Consider the following 23,023-nt stretch of genomic DNA (forward strand, 5'->3'; position numbering starts at 1 on the left):
GTATTGAATTATTGAACGGGGAGGAACTGTTGTTAGTTTCACACATCTCAATGGGAAAATTCTGGTCTTTCCTGAAAATGAGGTAATGTGTTCACATTCTGGGAGTTAGATTTATAGTTTTTTTTTTTTAACTATATTTGCACAAAAACAGAATGGTATACACCCACCACCCAAACTCAGCAGCTTTCAAGATTTTCATTAGCCATCTTTTTTTCTTTTCTGATTTTATTTTTTTAAAGATTTATTTATTTATTTGAAAGGCAGAGTTACAGAGAGGCAGAGACAGAGATAGAAATAGAGAGAGGTCTTCGATCTGCTGGTTCACTCCCCAGTTGGCTGCAACAGCTGGAGCTGCGCTGATCTGAAGCCAGGAGCCAGAGCATCTTCTGGGTCTCCCATGTGGGTGCAGGGGCCCAAGAACTTGGACCATCCTCTACTGCTTTCCCAGGCCATAGCAGAGAGCTGGATCGGAAGTGGAGCAGCTGGGACTGGAACTGGCACTCACATGGGATGCCAGCACTGCAGGCCACGGCTTTACCTGCTTTGCCATGTGCCGGCCCCATCTTTCCTGATTTTATATCTTAGTCATTTTATCCTATACAGTTAGTATAGCTTTTTTTTTTTTAAAGGTTTATTTATTTATTTGGAAAGTAGAGTTATAGAGAGAGAGGGAGACACAGAGTGAGAGATGAGACATCTTCCATCCTCTGGTTCATTCCTCAGATGACTGCAACAGTCAAGGTTGGGCCAGGCCAAAGCCAGGAGTTTCATCTAGATCTCCTATGTGGGTGGCAGGGGCCCAGATACTGGGTCATATTCTGCTGCTTTTCCTAGGCCATTAGCAGGGCACTGGATGGGAAGTAGGGCAGCTGGGACATGAACCAGTGCCCATATGGGATGCTGGTGTCCCCGGCGGCAACTTAACCCGCTATGCCACAATGCCAGCCCCAGTATCTTTCTTTTTTTTTTTTTTTTTTTTTGGACAGGCAGAGTGGACAGTGAGAGAGAGAGACAGAGAGAAAGGTCTTCCTTTACTGTTGGTTCACCCTCCAATGGCCGCCGTGGCCGGCGCGCTGTGGCCGGCGCACCGTGCTGATCCAATGGCAGGAGCCAGGTACTTTTCCTGGTCTCCCATGGGGTGCAGGACCCAAGGACTTGGGCCATCCTCCACTGCCTTCCCGGGCCACAGCAGAGAGCTGGCCTGAAAGAGGGGCAACCGGGACTAGAACCTGGTGTGCCGGCCCCGCAAGGCGGAGGATTAGCCTAGTGAGCCGCGGCGCTGGCCATTAGTATCTTTTTTAAAAGTAGAAAATTTCTTACATAACCCAAAGGTTTTTAGTTTTGTTGTATGTTTAATACAGAGTTTGACAGATTTCCATTTTTCTGGTAAAAGAAAAAGTATTTGTTTGGTACCTCCTTCACCTATACTTGCGCATCCATTAGTGTTAAAGTACACCTGCCGTGGTTGTCATGTATCGAGTGTTTGCTACTTGGTAGGCCCTGTGCTAAGTGTTTTATGTTGTCATTTAAAGCCCACCAGGGGTCTCGGGGTAGATGCTGTCCTTCCACCAAAGATGAGAGGGCTTCAGCAAGTTCCTGGAAGGGGCAAGTACTTGGTGTGAGTGGTTAACTCATGCTTGGGGTGCCTGCCTCCTGTTATGAGGTTGCTTGGGTTCTGGTCCCAGCTCCACTTCCAGTTCAGCATCCTAACAATGCATGCCATGGAAGGCAGCAGGTGTCCCTCAAATACTTGGGTCCCTGCCACCCAATCCAGAGACCTGGATTGAGTTCTGGGCTCCTGGCTTCAGCCTGGTCCATCCCTGGCTGTTATGGGCATTTGGGGGGTAAGCCGACCGATGGAAGGTCTCTCTCTTCCTCACTTTCAGTCTACCTTTCAATAAATGAATAAGTGTTCATGGGAAATGCATATTATGAAAATATGCATAAATTTCAGATTTCTTTTTGCTGTAAAATTTTCAGTTCAGTTTTTCCACACACTTAACATATTTTTTATTCATTTGAAAGGCAGAGCTACACATAGAGAGGACAGAAAGAGAGAGAGATTTTCCATCTACTGGTTTACTCTCCAAATGGCCACAGCAGCCAGGATTTGGCCAAAGGAGTCAGAAACCCAAAACTCAATCTAGGTCTCCCACACCGGTGGCAGGAACCCAAGCACTTGAGGGTGGTCAGTACTCAAACGAGACACTGAGCTGTGGGATACAGGTGTTCCCAGCGTAATCCACTGTGCCACAGTAACTCTCCTCTACACACTTCTAGAGTGCCCTCACCCACTAATGAAGTGTTAACCTGGAGGTAACTGCTCCAGTTCCCAGGGCTAGTGACTACAAAATTCAAGTATCAGGATAAGCACCTGTGCCCTCATCTGATACAGTCATCTGGATTCAGAGATTGAAGAAAAAATTTTATGGGAATTACAATGAATTTTTATATACTATATTTGCTTATAAAACATTAACTAAAGTTCTAGAAATGATTCAGAGTAAACTAGTTACATTACTAAAATGTGATATATTTGTTACCATCTAACAGTATATTTTCTTTTTGGTACTTTTGTAAAAGATAGATAGATTTATTTATTTATAAGACAATTACACAGAGAGTGCAAGTGAGGTTTTCCATTCTTTGGTTCACAAATGGCCACAATAACTGGAGTTGCGCCACATTGAAACCAAGAGCCTGGAACTCCATTCGGGTCTCCCACATGGATGCAGGGGCCGTCTTCTCCTACTTTCTCAGGCACATTAGCAGGGAACTGGATTGGAAGCTGTAACCCTCTGCGCCACAACACTGGCCCTTGCCTTTTTTTTTTTTTTTTTTGATACCTTATGTCCTTATGTATTTTTGGAAATATTTGTAGGAAGACTATTCTTGAAGAAAGGCTAAAAATGGCAGGCTTTTTTTTTTTTTTTTTTTTTTTTTGGTACTAATTGTTAAAGCCAGGATTCTAAATATAAAGCAGAAAAGTAAGAATGTTTAGAATTAATTCTGTAAATGAATAGATTTGCAGTTGAAAGTGCATGAGAAATGCTGCAATTTTTACTTGACTTTATTTTTCGACTTTGTACCGGCCTACGCTCACAGAGCACAGAGACTAATACTGGAGTTCCCTTGGGTATTCTTGAGAAGGGGGAACTAAACTTGTCTTAAAGGATGTGATGGCGGAGAGGAAGTGGGAGAGGAAGGTAGGAAACTGAGCAGAGAGCGGCCAGTGACTAGATCAGAAGCAGTAGTTTTCACAACTCTGAAGGGGCAGCGTATTTCATTTGTAGAAGGTCTGGTATGATTTTGAGTTTTGTTTAGAAAGTAATTTCACAACTGCATCAGGGCACTGAATGGGTAACTTACTGTGCAGCTGTTCAACAGTGACCGTGGAAGACATTTTTGGGTCTATTTCCAGACGGTAGACATTCGATTTGTTTTTATGTTTCCAGATCATTTTCTTTGCAAGTGCATTATTCACTTTAGAAAAAGTTCGTGTGGTTTTAATAACAGTTTCATTTACTGTTATCATAACCATGGTGGATAAGAGTACAGGCTGTCAAGTTAGACCTCCTACTGCCAATTCCAGTGCTGAATATCTGTATGACCTTGGGCAAGTCTCTTTAGTTCTATAAACTTCTGTTTTCTCCGCAGTAAAATGAGGATGGTAGTGCCTATCTCAGTGTTGTACTTGAATGTAGTATAAAGTGCATAGCATAGTGAATAAAAATAAGAATTAACATGAATAAATTAAAATAAAAAGAATTGAATAAGTTAGTAAATCTTTATTTTTTAAATTTATTTCATAGATAGAGTTAGACAGAGAGAGAGAGACAGAGAGAAAGGTCTTCCTTCCATTGGTTCACCCCCCCCCAAATGGCCACTACGGCCGGCGTGCTGCGCCGATCCAAAGCCAGGAGCCAGGTGCTTCCTCCTGGTCTCCCATGTGGTGCAGGGCCCAAGCACTTGGGCCACAGCAGAGAGCTGGATTGGAAGAGGAGCAGCCAGGACTAGAACCTGGTGCCTATATGGGATGCTGGCGCCACAGGCAGAGGATTAACCAAGTGAGCCACAGCGCCAGCCCTGGTTAGTAAATCTTAGAATTTATGCAGTGTTTGATGACTTTTTAGTGAGAGTAAAATGTTTTTATAGGGGATGCAAATAAGAACTAGAGATTAATGAAATTGGCTGAAGATTATACAAACTGGAAGTACCATTTTTATTAAGTCCTGAAAACTCAATTCTTAGAAGAGAAACCTTCTCCCTCAGAGCACTTGAGGCTTTCCCTCTCCCAGAGTAAACTGATTTTGTCTTGCTGCAGAGACAACTTATATTGGAAGGTTTTCTTGCCCTCTACTCATCCTCATTCCAATGGTACTGGCTTGGACTTGTTACTTTTTTTTTTTTTTTTTTAAGATGTATCTATTTATTTAAAAGGCTGAGTTACAGAGAGGCAGAGACAGAGAGAGAAAGGTTTCTGTCTACTGGTTCACTCCCCAAACGGCTGCAACAGCCAGAGCTGTACTGATCTGAAGTTCAGCTAGGACCAGGAGCTTCCTCACAGGTTACCCGCACAGGTGCAGGGGCCCAGAGACCTGGGCCATTTCCACTGCTTTCTCAGGCCATGGCAGAGAGCTGGATCAGAAGTGGAGCAGCGGCCAGCGCCGCGGCTCACTTGGCCAATCCTCCGCCTGTGGCGCCGGCACACTGGGTTCTAGTCCCGGTCGGGGCGCCGGATTCTGTCCTGGTTGCCCCTCTTCTAGTTCAGCTCTCTGCTGTGGCCCGGGAAGGCAGTTGGAGGATGGCCCAAGTCCTTGGGCCCTTCACCCGCATGGGAGACCAAGAGAAGCACCTGGCTCCTGCCTTCGGATCAACACGGTGCGCCGGCCGCAGCGCGCCGGCCTCGGCGGCCATTGGAGGGTGAACCAATGGCAAAAGGAAGACCTTTCTCTCTGTCTCTCTCTCTCACTGTCCACTCTGCCTGTCAAAAAAAAAAAAAAAAAAAAAAAGGAGCAGCTGGGACTTGAATTTGCCCACATTGGATGCTGTACTGCAGACAGCGGCTTTACCTGCTACACCACAGCGCTGGTCCTTGGACTTGTTACCTCTTTCAGCATTCTAGTTCTTACATTCAGGGTCCTGCCGGTTTCCAGAGAGCTGAGTAGTTGGGATGGTTGAGATAGAGCTTTTGAGATTGGGTACAGGTAACCCTATTCTTTTTCTGAAACCACTTTCCAGTTCCCGAGTTTTATAATGTATTTAGCATGATGGTATACAGATTGAAAACACACACGTGACAGCTGCCTAAGTCCATCTTTGGTCTTGCTTTTCTCACTAGGTTGACTTATCCTCATCTTTGCCTTTCCAAGGGCTTCAAAAGAAAAAGAAAGGCAGCCTTTGCCCCTTGTCTGCCTCCTACTTTAACTCTTCTCTTTATTCCCAACCATGGTCTTCTTTAAAAAGTACCACCATAAGAACTTACTCATAGTTCATGGTATAGAATTCATTCTTTTTTTTTTTTTTTCTTTTTAGCATTTATTTTATTTATTTGAAAGGCAGAGTTACAGAGAGAGAGGGAGAGATAGAGATCTTTCATCCACTGGTTCACTCCCAGGCCAAGCAGAAGCCAGGAGCTTCTTCCAGGTCTCCCAGATGGTTGGCAGGGGCCCAGGCACTTGTGCCACCCTCTGCTTCCTTCTCAGGTGCATTAGTAGGGAGCTGGATTGGAAGTGGAGCAGTTAGGACTTGAACCAAACTGGCACCCATATGGGATGCTGGCATTACAGGAGGCGATTTAAACCTTTATTCCACAACACCAGGTCTTCATTCTGTCTTTTAACAGATACTGAGTCCCTTCGTGCCAGGGACTGGCCAAGTACTTATCCTGTAACCAAAGGACAGTATATACACAAACCCTGCCCCTGTGACACTTAAGATCCAGGAAGAGGAAAGAGAGACAATAAAATGTCTAAAGTTAGAATTTGCTAAGTGCTGTGGAGAAAAGTGACAGGAAACGGAGGTAGGAAGTGTATGTTTCTAGGGGGGAGGTAACTGAGAAAAGTAATTTGCCTTATTCAGAATTATTAAGAATTTCAAGATTGGAGTGTTATTGTGACATATTATGAGTAATTGGTGGTCATATTGTAAAATTAGAAATAGTGTTTCAGGGGCTGGCTCTGTGACGTAGCGGGTAAAGCCACCGCCTGCAGTGCCAGCATCCCATGTGGGTGCTGGTTTGAGACCCAGCTGTTCCACCTCCAATCCTGCTCTCTGCCTGGAAAAGCAGTAGAAGATGGCCCAAGTTCTTGGGCCCCTGCACCCATGTGGGAGACCTGGAAGAAGCTCCTGGCTCCTGGCTTCAGATTGGCGCAGCTCTGGCCATTGTGGTCAACTGGGGAGTAAACCAGCAGATGGAAGATTCTCTCTCTCTCTCCCCCCCACTTCTTCTCCTTCTCCTTCTCCTTCTCCTTCTCCTTCTCCTTCTCTTTCTCTCTCTGTGTAACTCTTTCAAAAAAATAAATCTAAAAAAAAAAAAAATAGTGTTTCAGGACACCATATTTAGTATAAATAAATATCTGTAATTTTAGTAGGAGTCTTTGGTGTGTAACAGATCTCAATATTTCTATTTTCTAGTCATTTAAATCAGGGAAAAAAAACAGGTACAACAAAGCATAATGCAGATATTTTTCAAATGATTCAGAATAGACATCTTCATTTGATTTATCCTTCACGTGTTGTATTAATGTCTGTTTTAAATTCAGTTGACTTTTATGAATACTGTGTTAATTGTGATGAGTAATGTATGTTTCCTGTAGAAAATTGGAAAGCTATAGGGAAATTTAAAGACAAATGTAATAGTCATTAGTAATCATAGGACAGACAACCACTGTTAATAATTTGGTAAATTTTCCAGAACTTTTTCTTTGTAGAAAATGGAATTATATTATGTACTTTACTATGTAAACTACTTTTTTTTTTTTTTTAAGATTTGTATTTATTTATTTGAAAGACAGTTAGAGGGAGTGACAGAGAGAGATCTTCCATCTACTGGTTTACTACCAAGTGCTACAACAGCTGGAGCTGAGCTGGTCCAAAACCAGGAGCGAGGATCTTCATCTGGGTCTTGTCTCCCACATGGGTGCAGGGCCCCAAGTACCTGGGCCATCCTTTGCTGCTTTCCCGGACGCATTAGCAGGGAGCTAGATAGAAAGTGGAGCAGCCAGGAGTTGAACCGGCACCCATATGGTATGCCAGTGCTGCAGGTGGTGGCTCTTCCTGCTGCACAACAGTGCCGGCCCCAATGTAACCAGCTTTTTAGCTTACTAGCATTTGCCAAAAGAGGATATATTTCATTTTATATTTTCTACAATATTTTGTTGGTTAAATAATATTACCTTGCTACTATTGAATGTTAATGTCCAATCTTTATTGAGTATTTATTTTATCTTTGTTATTTTTTAAGATACTTCATATATTTAAACTCCTTTGATCTTTAGCCTCTCTATAGAGCTGGTTTGTTATTGTTTATTTGACAGTTGTGCAGTTGAATAAGGACAGGGCTAGTAACTTGCCAAGGTCACACAGCTAATAAGTGGTAGATCTAGAATGTGAGTTTAGTCTCACTCTAGATCTGTGCTCATAACAATCTTTTTGCTTCTGTAACTTTAAGGTGGTTTATACCTTTTTGTTACTCATTAGGGGTGGGGGACCTTTTTTCTGCCAAGGGCCATTTGGATCTTTATAACATTGTTCACAGGCCATACAAAATTATCAACCTAAAAATTAGCCTGCACTGGGTTCATTGAATTTCGAGTCCCACCTGTGGTTGCCTTGGCAGGGCCAGACCAAAGGATTTCATGGTTCTTAAATGGCCTGGACGTGTCCCACCTTGGAGTCATAGCTAACATCCTTGTAGATGTATCTGTGTTCACAGCTATGTTTATTTCATTAGAATAAGTTTCTAGTAGTAGAATTGTTGGATCAAAAGGTGTGGATACCTTCGAAGACCCATGTAGACATACAATTGCCAAGTTGTCTTCCAGGAAAATTCGTCAGTACCTTTGTGTACTCCTAAATAAAACCAGTCCTATTCCCCCATATCCTTGGAAACACTTTTTAAATTTTAATCTGCTAAACTAATGAAGACAACCTTGTATTAATTTGTCCTTTTCTAATGTTAAAAAGGTTACACTTGCTTGTTTTTCTTCTTTGGGAAATGTGGTCTGTTCTTCTCATTTCATTGGCACATCCCTTTGTTTTTAAGGAGGGGCCTTTGAAAAGTTAATGGATGGGGCTGAGGCTGTGGCATAGCAGGCAAAGCCACTGCCTACAGTGCCAGCATCCCAAAGGATCCCATTTTGAATCCTGGTTGCTCCTCTTCCAGTGCGGCTCTGTGCTGTGGCCTGGGAAAGCAGCTAGAGGATGGCCCAAGTGCTTGGGCCCCAGCACCCATATGGGAGACCCTGAAGAAGCTCTTGGCTTTGGATTGGTCCAGCTCCAGCAATTGTGGCCATTTGGGGAGTGAATCTCTGTAACTCTCTGCCTTTCAGAGAGAGAGAGAGAGAGAGAAGGAAAGAATAAGGAATTTTTTAAAAAGAAAAGTTAATGGAAAATGTGTATTGTGGAAAAACTGCATGGATTTTAAAAATTTCAGATCCAAGATAAACTTAATTTTAAATTCCATTTTCCATGAACTTTTTTGAAGTTCTCTTGTATTTTTAGAAAAAAATTTATTGTCATTTTATTTGAAAGTCAAAAAGAGACTGATAGGCAGACAGACTGGAACTTCCCATTTGGTGATTCACTTCCCAAATGTCCCCAGTAGCCAGGACTGGGCCAGACTGAAGCCAGGAGCCCTGAAATTCCATCCAGGTCTTCCACATGGATGACAGGGATACAAGGTTTTTATTTTTTTTTTTTTTATTTTTTTATTTTTTTCACTTGAGCCTTTATTTGTTACCTCCCAGAGTGTGTGTTAACAGGAAGTTGAATCACAGAGTAGCCAAGACTTAAACCAGGCACTTTGATATGGGATGCTGACATCCCAGGGAGCAGTTTAACCACTGCCCTGAATGGCTGCCCCTCCCATTGTATTTAAGAATAGTAACTGTTTGCCATGAAAGTGTAAATTTTTTCTAAGTTTGATTTTTATTTTGTGCATTAAAAATTGTTTATTTATTTGAAGGGAAGAGTTAGAGACAGAGAGAGATCTTCCATCTGCTGGTTCCCTCCTCAGATGGCCACAATGACTAGAGCTGGGCTGGTCCGGAGCCAGGATCTTTTCCTGGGTCTCAGATGTGGGTACAAAGGCCCGAGGACTTGGGACATCCTTTGCTACTTTCCCAGGTGCATTAGTAGGGAGATAGGTTGGAAGTGGAGCAGCCAGGACACCAACGGTGCCCATATGAGATGCTGGTGCTGCAAGCAGTGGCTTTATCTGCTATACCCTAACACTGGCCTGTTTGTGGATTTTTTAATTTATTTTTATTTGACAGAGTTAGAGAGAGAGACAGAGAGAAAGGTCTTCCTTCTGTTGGTTCACCCCCGAAATGGCCACTATGGCCAGCGCTGCGTCCATCCGAAGGCAGGAGCCAGGTGCTTCCTCCTGGTCTCCCATGCGGGTGCAGGGTCCAAGCACTTGGGCCATCCTCCACTGCCTTCCTGGGCCACAGCAGAGAGCTGGACTGGAAGAGGAGCAGCTGGGACTAGAACCCGGCGCCCATATGGGATGCCGGTGCCACAGGTGGAGGATCAGCTAAGTGAGCCATGGCGCTGGCCCTGTTTTTTTTTTTTTTTTCTTTTAAGATTTATTTTATTTATTTGAAAAAAATAACAGAAAGAGAGAGGTCCTCCATCAACTGGTTCACTCCCCGAATAGCTGCAACTGCTGGGGCTGGGCCAAGTTGAAACCAAGAGCTAGGAGCTTCATTTGGGTGTCCCACATGGGTATAGGGGCCCAAGCACCTAGACCATCTTCTACTGCTTTCCCAGGTGCATTAGCAGGGAGCTGGATTGGAAGTGGAGCAGCCAGGACTAGAACCAGCACCCATATGGGTTGCTGGCGCTGCAGGCAGGGGCCTAGCATTCTAAACCACAGTGCCTGACCCATGTTTGTAAATTTTTAACAATGATAGTAGCTAACATTTATGTTATTTCTCGTGTAAAGTATATTCAAGTATTTTTCACTTATTAACTCATTTCATTTCACAATGAGTTAGGTGCCATTATCAACCTCATTTATAAAGTCCTTTGAGCATGTCTTTTTAATTCTGAAACAGCTTCTTCTGTATGCCTCTGCCCATTTCTGTTTCCAAAACCTAAAATTCCCTTTTCTCCTCCTGTTTGAAACTCATTGTTTAGTCCTTCCTCACTCAGTTTAGGAGTCATTTCCTTTGGGATTACTCAGCTGATAACTTTCTAGTTCCCTAAGGCAGTTAGGTGCCTGTCTTGTGTCTTTTTTTTTTTTTTTTAATACCTATAACACTTATATGGAATTCTAATTGTTGGTTTTATTCTTCTGCATTTCCCACTCTTATATATCTGGTGACTTAGTAAATATTTATTGATTGGAATTATAGGTACAGTGATGTTGGTGATGTCAAGAAGTGAATCAGTCTTCCAGGTGTGCAGTAGAGAAACTCAGGCTGAGGACATAGCATTAGAAATGAGATTTGAAGGCCAGTGCAGGAGAGGAAGAGAGAAACACTCTTCTTTTTGTTTGCTTTTACGTATTTGTATGCAAAAACAAACATACATATTTTGCCAGACAACATTGTAATTGGAAGCATGGAATTGGCTATCTGGGATTTTAGTCTGTCTTGTTCAATATAATAATCTCACTAAACCTTGGTTTTCTCTTGTTAAAACACAGAGGTTTCATAATAATGTATATCCATGTTGGTTTGTGTTTTGTTTTTTTTTTTGTTTTTGTTTTTTTTTTTTTTTTGACAGGCAGAGTGGACAGTGAGAGAGAGAGACAGAGAGAAAGGTTTTCCTTTGCCATTGGTTCACCCTCCAATGGCCGCCGAGGCCGGCGTGCTGCGGCTGGCGCACCGCACTGATCCGATGGCAGGAGCCAGGTGCTTCTCCTGGTCTCCCATGGGGTGCAGGGCCCAAGCACTTGGGCCATCCTCCACTGTACTCCTGGGCCACATCAGAGAGCTGGCCTGGAAGAGGGGCAACTGGGACAGAATCCGGCGCCACTAGGTGGAGGATTAGCCTATTGAGCCGTGGCACCGGCTGTTTTTTTTTTTGTTTTTGTTTTAAGATTTATTTTATTTACTTGAAAGACAGAGTTAGAGAAAGATAGAGACAGAGAGAGGGGTCTTCCATCCGATGGTTCACTCCCCAATTGGCTGCAACGGCCAGAGCTGTGCTGATCTGTAGCCAGGAGTCAGGAGCTTCTTCAGGGTCTCCCATGTAGGTGCAGAGGCCCAAGGACTTGGGCCATCCTTTACTGCTTTCCCAGGCCATAGCAGAAAGCTGGATCAGAAGAGGAGCAGCCGGGACTGGAACTGGCGTCCATATGGGATGTTGGTGCTTCCGGCCAGGGTGTTAACCCCCTGAGCCATAATGCTAACCCCGAGGGTTGTTATATAGATGAAGAGATAGTATAGGTTTAATGTGACCGTAATAAGTACTTTTTTAACTTTTTTAATTTTTAGTTTTAATTTTTAAATTTTTTTTTAGTTTTTTTTTTTTTTTTTTTGAGTTCTCAATAATATAACAATAATCAGGCCTATCTTTGGTTAGCTTGGCTGGGGCTGCTGTCCTGTCTTCCTGGAGCAAGGAAGTGGATTCAGGAACACTGTACCTTATCTCTTCTCTGAAATAATAAAAATTCAATTTCAGAATTTTAAAAAAATATTTATTTATTTATTTATTTGAAAGGCAGAGTTAGAGAGAAAGAGAGAGAGGTCTTCCATCTCAAATAGCTTCACTCCTCAAATGGCTACAAAGACCTGGCTTGGGCCAAGCCAAAACCAGGAGCCAGGAGCTTTTTCTAGATCTGCCATATGTGGGCGCAGGGGTCCAGTCACTTGGGCCATCTGCCACTGCTTTTCCCAGGTGCTTTAGCAGGGAGCTGGATTGGAAGTAGAGCTGCTGAGACTTGAATCAGCACTCACATGGAATGCCAGTATCACAGGCAACAGCTTATCCTGTGCCACAACACCAGCCCCCATTATAAATATTTTCGAATTGCCCTCTGAAGGGTTGTATCACTCCATACTCTCATGGTCTGTGCCTACAAGTACCTCGATCCGCACACCTTGCTGGCCCTGGATATTGACCACCAAGTTTTGCAGTAGTGTTGTTTTTTAATGGTAAGTTTCTAAGCAGAAACAAAGCAAAAGTTTATTTTCATTTTCTAAATTGTTAGTACTATGAACACTTATTAGCCAATTTTATTTCTTCGTTGGTAAATTATTTGAGGTCTTAATGTTTTCATCATCTATTTAAGTAGCTCTATGCATTAGAAATGTTACATGTGTTTTCAAGCTTTTAAATATTTATATGGATAAATCTGTTCATTCATTTATTTGTATTTCCCTGTATGGCTTCAAAACTTATTATAAAGTTGTCTTTGTTCAAAGGATGTGATGTTTTACTTTAAAGTGAAGCATCTGAATGTTTTTGCTCTATACTTTTATTCAAATCCAGTAAAGAGTTTTGCTTTAATTTTTATTTAGTCTTGGTATCAGAATAGGCTAAAAAGCTAGCTCCTCCCCAAACCCTCTGTACAGGAGTGGAGTCTGAGTCACAAGTTATTCATAGGTATTTTTTACCCCATTGTGTGGGTGAATTGTTCACAGTAGTTGACTGATTTTTCTAAAATTGATTTGATATAAATCTTTAATGTAATTTGGGTAATAACTATGTCAGTATTCATTTACCATTCCTGTTCTTTTATATACCTTGGGTTATTGGTCAATACATTGTAGACTAAACATTTATAAAAATCTAACCTTTTAATTTGTGTTTCATAAAAGTTTAACCTTTTCAGTTGTGTTTGAACATCATAGATTAAAGATACTAAGTTCCAGAAGTAAAACAAAGAACTAAGTTTGTAGAGAAGTTACTCTTTTTCTGAAGCTTTTAAATCTTAGCATGCTTTGTGTATTTAGGGCCTTCAGCTCCTGGACAGAAATAATAACCTTTTTCTCAAATATTGATTAAAATAAAAGCAACAAGCCGGCGCCGTGGCTCAATAGGCTAATCCTCCACCTTGCGGCGCCGGCACACCGGGTTCTAGTCCTGGTTGGGGCGCCGGATTCTGTCCCGGTTGCCCCTCTTCCAGGCCAGCTCTCTGCTATGGCCAGGGAGTGCAGTGGAGGATGGCCCAGGTGCTTGGGCCCTGCACCCCATGGGAGACCAGGAAAAGCACCTGGATCCTGGCTCCTGCCATCGGATCAGCGCGGTGCGCCGGCTGCAGCGGCGGCCATTGGAGGGTGATCCAACGGCAAAGGAAGACCTTTCTCTCTCTGTCTCTCTCTCTCACTGTCCACTGTGCCTGTCAAAAAAAAAAAAAAAAGCAACATACCCTTTTTATCAATAATTAGTATAGCTGTAATTTAGGTCAGTGAGATAAAGCTGATGAATGATTATAGTTGAAAATAATGTTGACATAATAATCATAATAGCCATTATTTACAGGTACCTTCTTTGTACCAAATGTTTTACAGATATGGTATCTAAGCCTTAAAATAACCTGGCAGTTAGGTACAGTTAATTACATTTATGAGGGCACTTCATAAGATTAATGGAAAAGTGAAATTATGGATAAGTTTATGCAAGGCCGGTGCTGCGGCTCAATAGGCTAATCCTCTGCCTGAGGTGCCGGCACACTGGGTTCTAGTTCCAGTCGGGGCGCCGGATTCTGTCCCGGTTGCTCCTCTTCCAGGCCAGCTCTCTGCTGTGGCCTGGGAGTGCAGTGAAGGATGGCCCAGGTCCTTGGGCCCTGCACCCTCATGGGAGACCAGGAGGAAGCACCTGGCTCCTGGCTTCAGATTAGCGCAGTGCGCCGGCTGCAGCATGCTGGCCGTGGTGGCCATTGGGTGGTGAACCAATGGAAAAGGAAGACCTTTCTCTCTGTCTCTCTCTCTCACTGTCCACTCTGCCTGTAAAAAAAAAAAAAAAAGGATAAGTTTATGCAAAAAAATTTTGAAAGCCATGTGTACTTTTTTTTTCATAATATGCATCTTCCATGAGGTTTTTGAAGACCTCTCATATAAGTTAGGAAATTGGAGCAGTATCAAGTGTGAGTCCACAAAGCTAGGGGGTAATTGTGTGGGGATTCAAACATAAGTCAGTTGATCTGTTTTTGCAGTTCAAATTCCAGTCTATCAACCTGCTTGTCCCCTAAATGCTAATCTCTCATGATAATAATCTGTACATATTAAGCAATATTTTACTTTATTTGGTAGGACATTGACATTTTATTCTGAAATCATCTCTGGCTACAATAATACATTTTAAATAAATATTCTCTAAACAGTTTTACTCCTGTTATCAGCTGTACAATACATACAGTATCATAGAACTGGCCACTAGGATTAAAATCCACTAGAACATCTTTCATGTTAAATGGTGACAGCATCTCACAGAAATGTTTATATATATATATGTGCATAGTCCACATCCAACCGTTTTCACATATTTTCAGTGCACACAGTTATAGCATATTACAGTCATGTGTCTAAGTTACTGCTGGATAAAAACCCAAGCCCCTACCTAGATGTAACTGTAGCAATTGAGACCGGTATACTTACTCTGAATTTTATATAGGTCATTAAAGAATATTTTAGTGCTTACCATAGGGCTTACTGCACTATGGTGGGTAAAGAGACATTCATGGGAGTTCACAGATTAGCAGATATGGGGCAGGCATGAAAACAAAAATTACAGTGCCAGGTGATGGGTTTAATGAGGTCAATACAAGATGAAACAGGTGTTTCACAGAGGAAGCTTGCAGGAGAGGAAGTTCACTGGGAAGGTAGCTAGTTCTACAGGTGCAGAAATGAAGAAGAATGGGAATAAGACGAGGTAGGTGGATGAGGGAAGGTATAAGGGTACTTTCAAAAGTTGAAAGATAGGATTAAAAACAAATTTAAAATCTTGTATTTCGATACAAGATTTTGAAATCTATGCATAGTTTTTTCATAAAACGCGTTTTTCGGTGCTGGTATTGTGGTACAGCTGGTTATGCCACGACCTGCAGCATCGGCATCCCATATGGGCACCATTTTGAGTCCTGGCTGCTCTACTTCTGATCTAGCTCCCTGCTAATGCACCTGGGAAAGCAACGGAAGATGACCCAAGTCTTTGAGCCCCTGCACCCTTGTGGGAGACCTGGAAGAAGCTCCTGACTCAACTCTGGCCATTGTGGCCATTTGAGAAGTGAACCAGTGGATGGACGATCTCTCTTTGTGTCGTTTCCTCTCTCTTTCTCTCTAACTCTGCATTTCAAATAAGTAAATAAATCTTTAAAAAGCAAAACAGATTTTCACAAACTTTTTGAAGTGCTTCCACAAAGGTAGGCAGAGGATATACACTAAAACAGCTTACAAACAGCTTTATTGAGATGTAATTCATTTACCATAAAATTCACCCTTTAAAGTTTATAATTCACTGGTTTTTAGTATACGGATTCACAGTTGTATAGCTGTTACCATTCTCTAAGTTTAGAACATTTTTCTCATGCTTTTAAAAAGAAACCCCTATCCCCATTAGTGGTCACTCTCCGTCTCCCTCCAGCACCTTTATCCTAGGCAGTGATGTGTTTTCTGTCTTCAGATTTGCCTGTTCTGGACATTTCATATAAATGGAATAATATGCTATGTGGTCTTTGTGACCAGCTTCTTTCAGTTATGATTTCAAGATTCATCCATGTTGTACATGTGTCAGTACTTCGTTCCTTATAGTCAAATAATACTCTCTTGTATAGCTATGACACATTTTGTTTATCCATTTATCAGTTAATGGACATTGGGTGGTTTCCACTTATTTATTTACTTGAGAGGCAGAGTTACAGACAGACAGAGAGAGAGAGAGACAAGACTTCCAACTGCTGGTTCACTCCCCAAATGGCTGCAATGTCCTGAAGCTGGGCTGATCCAAAGTCAGGAGCCAGGAGCTTCTTCCAGGTCTCCCATGTGGGTGCAGGGGCCCAAGCACTTGGGCCATCTTCCACTGCTTTCCCAGGCCATAGTAGAGAGCTGGATTGGAAAAGGAGCAGCCAGGGCTAGAACCAGCACCCATATGGGATGCTGGCGCTGCAGGTGGAGGATTAATCTGCGCCACAGTGCCGGCCCTGATCTATATTTAACATTTTAAGGAATTTCCAAATTGTTTTCCAAAGCAGTTGAACCATTTTATATTTTCACTATCAGTGTATGGATTCCGTCTTAGGAGATTAGGTTTATATGGTTGATGAGCCATTTATTACAGTTACAGAAAAAGGAATGAAAATTATGGGATTAGATTGCTGGTTCCCCAGTCCAGTTATGATCTAAGATACATACTAAGTCATAGGCTTTTTCTGGTGGCTGATGAACCAAAAATGAAAGACATTTCTTTAGTTCTCAAGGGCTATTGTTACTCCATTCTTAGAGTCTTTGATATTTATATATCAGTATGAGCTACTTAGTAGTAATCTGGGTTATTAAGTATTATTCATTTTTTTATGTTCATAAATTAAAATGAGATTATTTATGGGCCTTACTAAGGGCCCTACCTTGATTTTCTTACAAGAGGTCTGTCAACTGTGCAGTGCTTTGGCATTGGGAGTTCCTGCTGTGGCTGCCGCACTATTTTCATTGCACCACTTGCATCATGGGTGTTGTCTTGAGTTAGATGTTCCAATTGTGGTGATTTATTTACTTGAGAGAGAGAAAGAGACTCTCATCTGCTGGTTTGGTTCATTTTCCAAATGCCCACAATGACTGTGGCTGGGCTAGTGCTGAAGCTAGGAATCAGGAACTCAATCCAGGTCTCTCATGTGAGTAGCAGGAACCCAACTACTTGATCCATCACTGCTGCCTCTCAGGGTCCGAGTTACAGGAAGCTGCGGTCAGAAACCAGAGCCAGGAATCAAACCAGGCACTCTGATGGGCGATGTGAGTGTCTTTCATGGCATCATGATCACCAAGTTAAATGCCAGCCCCCATTTAAAATTTTTGTTGACCATTTTGCTCCTTTGTTGTTGTTGTGTTTCTTTAATTCCTCATCCAGAGATAACTTTTCTAGTGGAAAATGGGAACAGATGAGTAGATTGAGTCTCTTGTCCTACTTTCATGGATCAGAGTTAAAATAGTTTATATTACATCATTGGAAAAATGTTTCACATTCTAAATCTGTTATGATTTTTGAAAGTTAATTAAGGTTTTTAACTATGGAATATATGGATTTTTTGATAGTGACACCTTTGGAATTATGTGCCAGGATTTGTGTTTCTTCCCAGGGAGAGCAACTATAGGGATTTTTTTTAAATTAGAATTTTTAGAACAAGAATCCCATGACTCCCAGAATTAAAGAATTCAGATTGATAAAGAGAATTTGTGGTTTGAAATATTTGAAGGAAGTGAAATCTTGCTATGATTATTGCTATTGAGTGATAGATGTTTTCTGGGTATACTATTGGTTTTAGTGTTCCATATTCCATATTCCATATTAAAATATTCCTGTTGTTTCTTGGTTATTTCTCTCTCTCTTAGAACTCAAACCTTGCTTTTAAAAAAATTCTCATTCCACATTTATTAAGATTGTATTGACTTTTTTGATGATTGGGCTGTTATTTTCAAGAATGCTATTTTGCTGCATTGATAGTTTGCTTCAGGACGGCGCTGCAGCTTAATAGGCTAATCCTCTGCCTGCGGCGCCAGCACCTCGGGTTCTAGTCCCGGTCGGGGCACCAGATTCTGTCCCGGTTGCCCCTCTTCCTGTCCAGCTCTCTGCTGTGGCCCGGGAGTGCAGTGGAGGATGGCCCAAGTGCTTGGGCCCTGCACCTGCATGGGAGACCAGGAGAAACACCTGGCTCCTGGCTTTGGATCAGCGTGGTGCGCTGGCCGCAGCGCGCCGGCCACAGCGGCCATTGTGGGGTGAACCAACGGAAAAAGGAAGACCTTCCTCTCTGTCTCTCTCTCTCACTGTCCACTCTGCCTGTCAAAAAATTAAAAAAAAAAAAAAAGATAGTTTGCTTCATTTGTAGAAGTGTATGGCACTTTTTAAAAGAGATTTATTTATTTGAAAGAGTCACAGAAAGAGAGGGAGAGAGTGAGTGAGGTCTTCCTTCCACTGGTTCACTCCCCAGATGGCTGTAACAGCTGGGGCTGGATCAGGCCGAAGCTGGGAGCTTCATCCGGTTCTTCCATGTGAGTGCAGGGCCCAAGCACTTGGGCCATCCTCCAATACCTTTCCCAGGCCATTAGCAGGGAACTCGATCAGAAACGGAGCAGCTGGGACTTGTATTGGTGCTCGTATGGAATGCTGGCGTCTCAGGCAGCCGTCCCACCCTCTACCACAGCGCCAGCCCTATGCATGGCAGTTTTTTTTTTTTTTTTTAAACTTCAAACTGATTTTACAGAATACTAGTTGGTTAGACTTTGTTGGCTTCTAGTTTGATTTTCTTTCTTGTGCTCTTTGATTCTGTTTGTGTTTTGATTGAGTTTGGAAATTTCTGATCACAAATGGAAGTTATGCACACTCAGGCCTTGCTGGGTTGTGGCATCAGGTTGAATGCCAGTTTCTTGTAGGCCTCTGCAGTTGGCTCTGTGTGTTTAACAGCGTACTTCTTTCTCTGTGTTTATAGCTTTTAGACAGGAAGATTCCCTCTTCCTCTACTCCCTCCTTCCCCCATTCCCTACCTTTTTTTTCCCTTCCCCTCCCCATCTTCCTCTCCTTCTTTCTGTGACTTTGTCTCTCAAATAAATTAATAAAATCTTTAAAAAAAAATCCCAAAGTGATTCATTATACCAAAGATTGGTAATATTATGCAGAAACAAGTACTCTGCTTTTACATGAACTTCACCTCTGCATAAACTGTTTCTCCATACTCACTCGTTTAACAGATGCTTTGATTTGTAAGGGCCTGAGCTAATTTGAACATTAGTTGAATTGCACACACGTTGGTTGATCCATGGGAACTGATTTGCCTGTGACCTCTTTCTTGGCTCGAAGAGGAGAGAAATTTGTGCTTAGATGCTTGGGGGTCCAGAAGATTAGAGTCTGTCTCAGTCCTGCCCTTTATACTATTGTCTGAGCTGGAAGAAGATGGGAAAGGCAAGGTTGTAGGAAAAAAGCTGTATATTCTCAATTCCCCTTCCTCCCTCTGTGAGTATCTTCAGTCATCCTGACTGCCATTCCTGAACCTTATTCCTGGAGCTGGAAATATCTGTCCCATGTCCTAACTTTATGCTCTAGAGCTGTCTACTTCTACTTTCTCTGGACCCTAATTATGTTAGCTCACCTTCCTACCCTCTCCTTTTTTCCTCTGAAAACGTTTTTCTTTCATTTTTTTTTTTAAGACATTTATTTGAAAGGCAGAGTTACAGGGCGGGCGGGGGGAGGAGACACAAACGTGCACACACACACACACACACACACACACAATGAGAATGAGATTCTTTGATTTACTGGTTCACTCCCTAAGTAGCTGCAACACAAGAACTGGGCCAGAAGCCAAGAGCCAGGAGCTTCTTCCCTATCTCCTACATGGGTACAGGGGGCCCAAGCACTTGGGCCATCCTCCACTGTTTTCCTGGACACATTATCAGGGAGCTGGATCAGAATTGGAGCAGCCTTGACCTGATCTGGTGCCCAAATGGGATACTGGGATCACAGGCAGCAGCTTTGCCACTATGCCACGATGCAGACCTCCTAAAAATAGTTTTATTCTTCTATATAAAAAGTAAAACCTTATAGTAAACCTGCCTGCCTTCTATAAAACCTTGTATCTTTCCTCCCACCATTTCTTCCCCTTGCAATAACAGCATACTTTCTTGAATCACCTACATTTTACCTCCAATTTACTGCCTAATCCACTTCAATTTGACTTTTATGGGCAGCATTCTACTGGAATTGTGCTCATGACACATTGCCAAAACTAAGAACTTAGTCTAGACTTCTTTGACATTTGGCAGTGATAGCCATCTTCTCCTTGAAACTCTACTTAGCTCTTTATTCTGTTTCTCAACCTCTGACTACTCTGTTTCTTATACATTCTTTACCTGGAGTATGTTGTTTATTGACAGGATTATACCCATTCCCAACCCTTGGTGACTCCCACATCTGGGTCTCAGAGTTCTTACGATGACTTAGATGTATCCGCCTGATTGTCTTTGTGGTAGGATGCCAGAGTAGGTTTGCTCAAAATTAAGCATTTTGTTGCTCATCCTCAAATTTGGACGTTAGCATCTTTACTGTCTTAGAGCATCTCTCTTGGTTAATATTACTACTCTGCAGTCACGCAGGATAGAAACTCATCTGTGATGTTCTTTCACCCTCCACTTTTAGCTGATAAAAAAAAATCTTGTCTGCTGGATCTCTGAAATGCCTCTTGTTCCTTGCTCAAGTTCATGTTCTTACTACCTGGATTATACCAGTCACTTCATAATTCATGTGTTTCAAGTTCATGTGTTTCAAGATTCCAACATCTAGTTCAGTATCTTAAAATGCTTGCTGGGGACTGTTGCTGTAGCTCAGTGGGTTAAAGCTGTGGCCTCCAGTGCTGGCATCCCAAACAGGTTCCCATTTGAGTCCTGGCTGCTCCACTTCTGATCCAACTCCCTGCTAATGTGCCTGGGAAAACATCGGAGGATGGCCCAGGTGCTTGGGCCCCTGCATCCATGTGGCTCTTGGCTCCTCTTTGGATAGGAGTGGTTCTGTTACCCTGTTGCTAGTTCTTCCCTTTAACCAGTCTGTCAGTTCAGAAGCTGCTCCATTTTTTAAGCAGTCCATCCACACGCTGCACATGTCATTCACCCTGAGGACAGCTGGAGTTCATTCACTTTGCCACTGACGCGTTAGGTGTTTTCTTTCACAGATAATACCTCTTTTGTCCACCTGTACCATACTTTGATTTACATCCCGAGTAGAAGTGTTAGTTCTGTCCTCTGGTCTTTCTATTATAGTGACCATTCATGTTTGATGAATAAATGAGTACATAAATTAATGAATGAATAGGTGGACGAGGGAACAGATGTGGGGAATAGGAGGGTACTTCAGAAAGTTCATGGAAAAGGGGAATTAAAAGATAAGCTTATTTTGGAGTGAAAAAATTTTGAAATCCAGTAATAGTTTTCTCACTATACATGTTTTCTGTGAACTTTTTGAGGACCTCATGTATGTGTGGGTTTCAAATTTTTTTGCACCAAAATAAGCATGTCTTTTAATTCTATTTTCCATGACCTTTTGAATGTGCCCGCGTATATGTGCTCTGTGAACAACTTCATCTTCCTGTGGACACTTTCTGTTAGGTTGTTTTGCTCTAGTCATTTCCATACAGAACTGACCTTGATCTCCTTGGGAGCTAGAGGAGGCAGGGACATTTTTCTCAGCTAATCAGCAAGTGCAAGTTAAAAGTTGGCTGTGTGTACTTAACATGTGCTGGGGTTGAGGAAGCACTAGAGAGCATTTTATAAAATCTTCCTTCAGAACTTTGATTATCTGCTTTGGAATGTCAGTCTCAGTCAAATGGAAGCCTACCAGCATTTAACCAACATGATTCAAGGTGTAATTGAAAGACCCAAGCCTTCTTCCAATCTCACAGTAAAAAGCCTTCAGAATTCAACAGGAAATAAACCTTTATCTCTAAAAGTATATTTTGAAGAAAAACAACCAAGTAACCAAAGAACCACATTGCAGGGGACCACGGCTCTGATACCACAGGGATTCAAGCACATAGTTTGGAGTCTGCTCTGCTTGCTTGCTTACTTGCTTTATTTATTTTTTTAATGGATTTATTTATTTATTTGAAAGTCAGAGTTGGAGGGAGGGAGAGAGAGAAGAGAGAGAAGAGAGAATCTTCCATCTGTTGGTTCACTCCTCAGATGGCTGTAATGGCCATGAGCCCAAAGCCAGGAGCCAGGAGCTTTATCTGGATCTCGCACATAGATAGGAGGGCCTCATGTATTTGGGCTGTCTTTTGCTGCTTTTCCCAGGCCATTAGCCGGGGGCAGGATTGGAAGTGGAGAAGCCAACACTTCAGTTGTTGCCCATATGGAATGCAGGTGCTGCAGGAGGCAGCTTTACTTGCTGTGCCACAATGCCATAGCCATCTATTTGGCTTTTTTTTTTTTTTTTTTTTTTTTTTGAGGTTTATTTATTTGAAAGGTAGAGTGACAGAGAGAGGGAGGGAGAAAGAGAGAAACAGAAAGTGAGAAAGATCTTATCTGTTGGTTCACTTCCCAAATGGCTGTAATGGCTTGGGGCTGGGTCAGGCTGAAGCCAGGAGCCTGAAACTCTGTCCTGGTCTCCCTCGTGAGTGGCTGGGCCATCTTCTGTTGCTTTCCCAGGGGCATTAGCAAGGAGTTGGATCAGAAGCAGAGCACCCTACACTGGAATCCAGTGTCCGATATGGGATGCCTGCATCACAGGTGATGACTTAACCCACTACCCCACAACAGCTGCCCCTCTTCTGCTTTCTTACCAGTTTATTTTCTTTTTCCTTTTTTTTTTTTTTTTTTTTTTTTACAGGCAGAGTGGACAGTGAGAGAGAGCGAGACAGAGAGAAAGGTCTTCCTTTGCTGTTGGTTCACCCTCCAATGGCCGCCGCGGCCGGCGCACCGCGCTGATCTGATGGCAGGAGCCAGGTGCTTCTCCTGGTCTCCCATGGGGTGCAGGGCCCAAGCACTTGGGCCATCCTCCACTGCACTCCCGGGCCACAGCAGAGAGCTGGCCTGGAAGAGGGGCAACTGGGACAGAATCCGGCGCCCTGACCGGGACTAGAACCCGGGGTGCCGGCGCCACAAGGCGGAGGATTAGCCAAGTGAGCCGTGGCGCCGGCCATTTTTTTTTTAGATTTTAA

At 42.7% G+C, this 23,023-nt stretch overlaps 1 protein-coding gene across 22 annotated transcripts in view; it reads left to right on the plus strand.

Annotated features, from left to right (window-relative positions):
* Positions 1-23,023, plus strand: part of ITSN2 (intersectin 2) — a 169,815-nt gene that overhangs the window by 2,011 nt on the left and 144,781 nt on the right. The window lies entirely within an intron of this gene.

This window comes from Oryctolagus cuniculus, chromosome 2 (assembly GCF_051225735.1).
Source record: "Oryctolagus cuniculus isolate XC-2025 breed Fujian yellow rabbit chromosome 2, ASM5122573v1, whole genome shotgun sequence".
Taxonomy (NCBI): Eukaryota; Metazoa; Chordata; class Mammalia; order Lagomorpha; family Leporidae; genus Oryctolagus; species Oryctolagus cuniculus.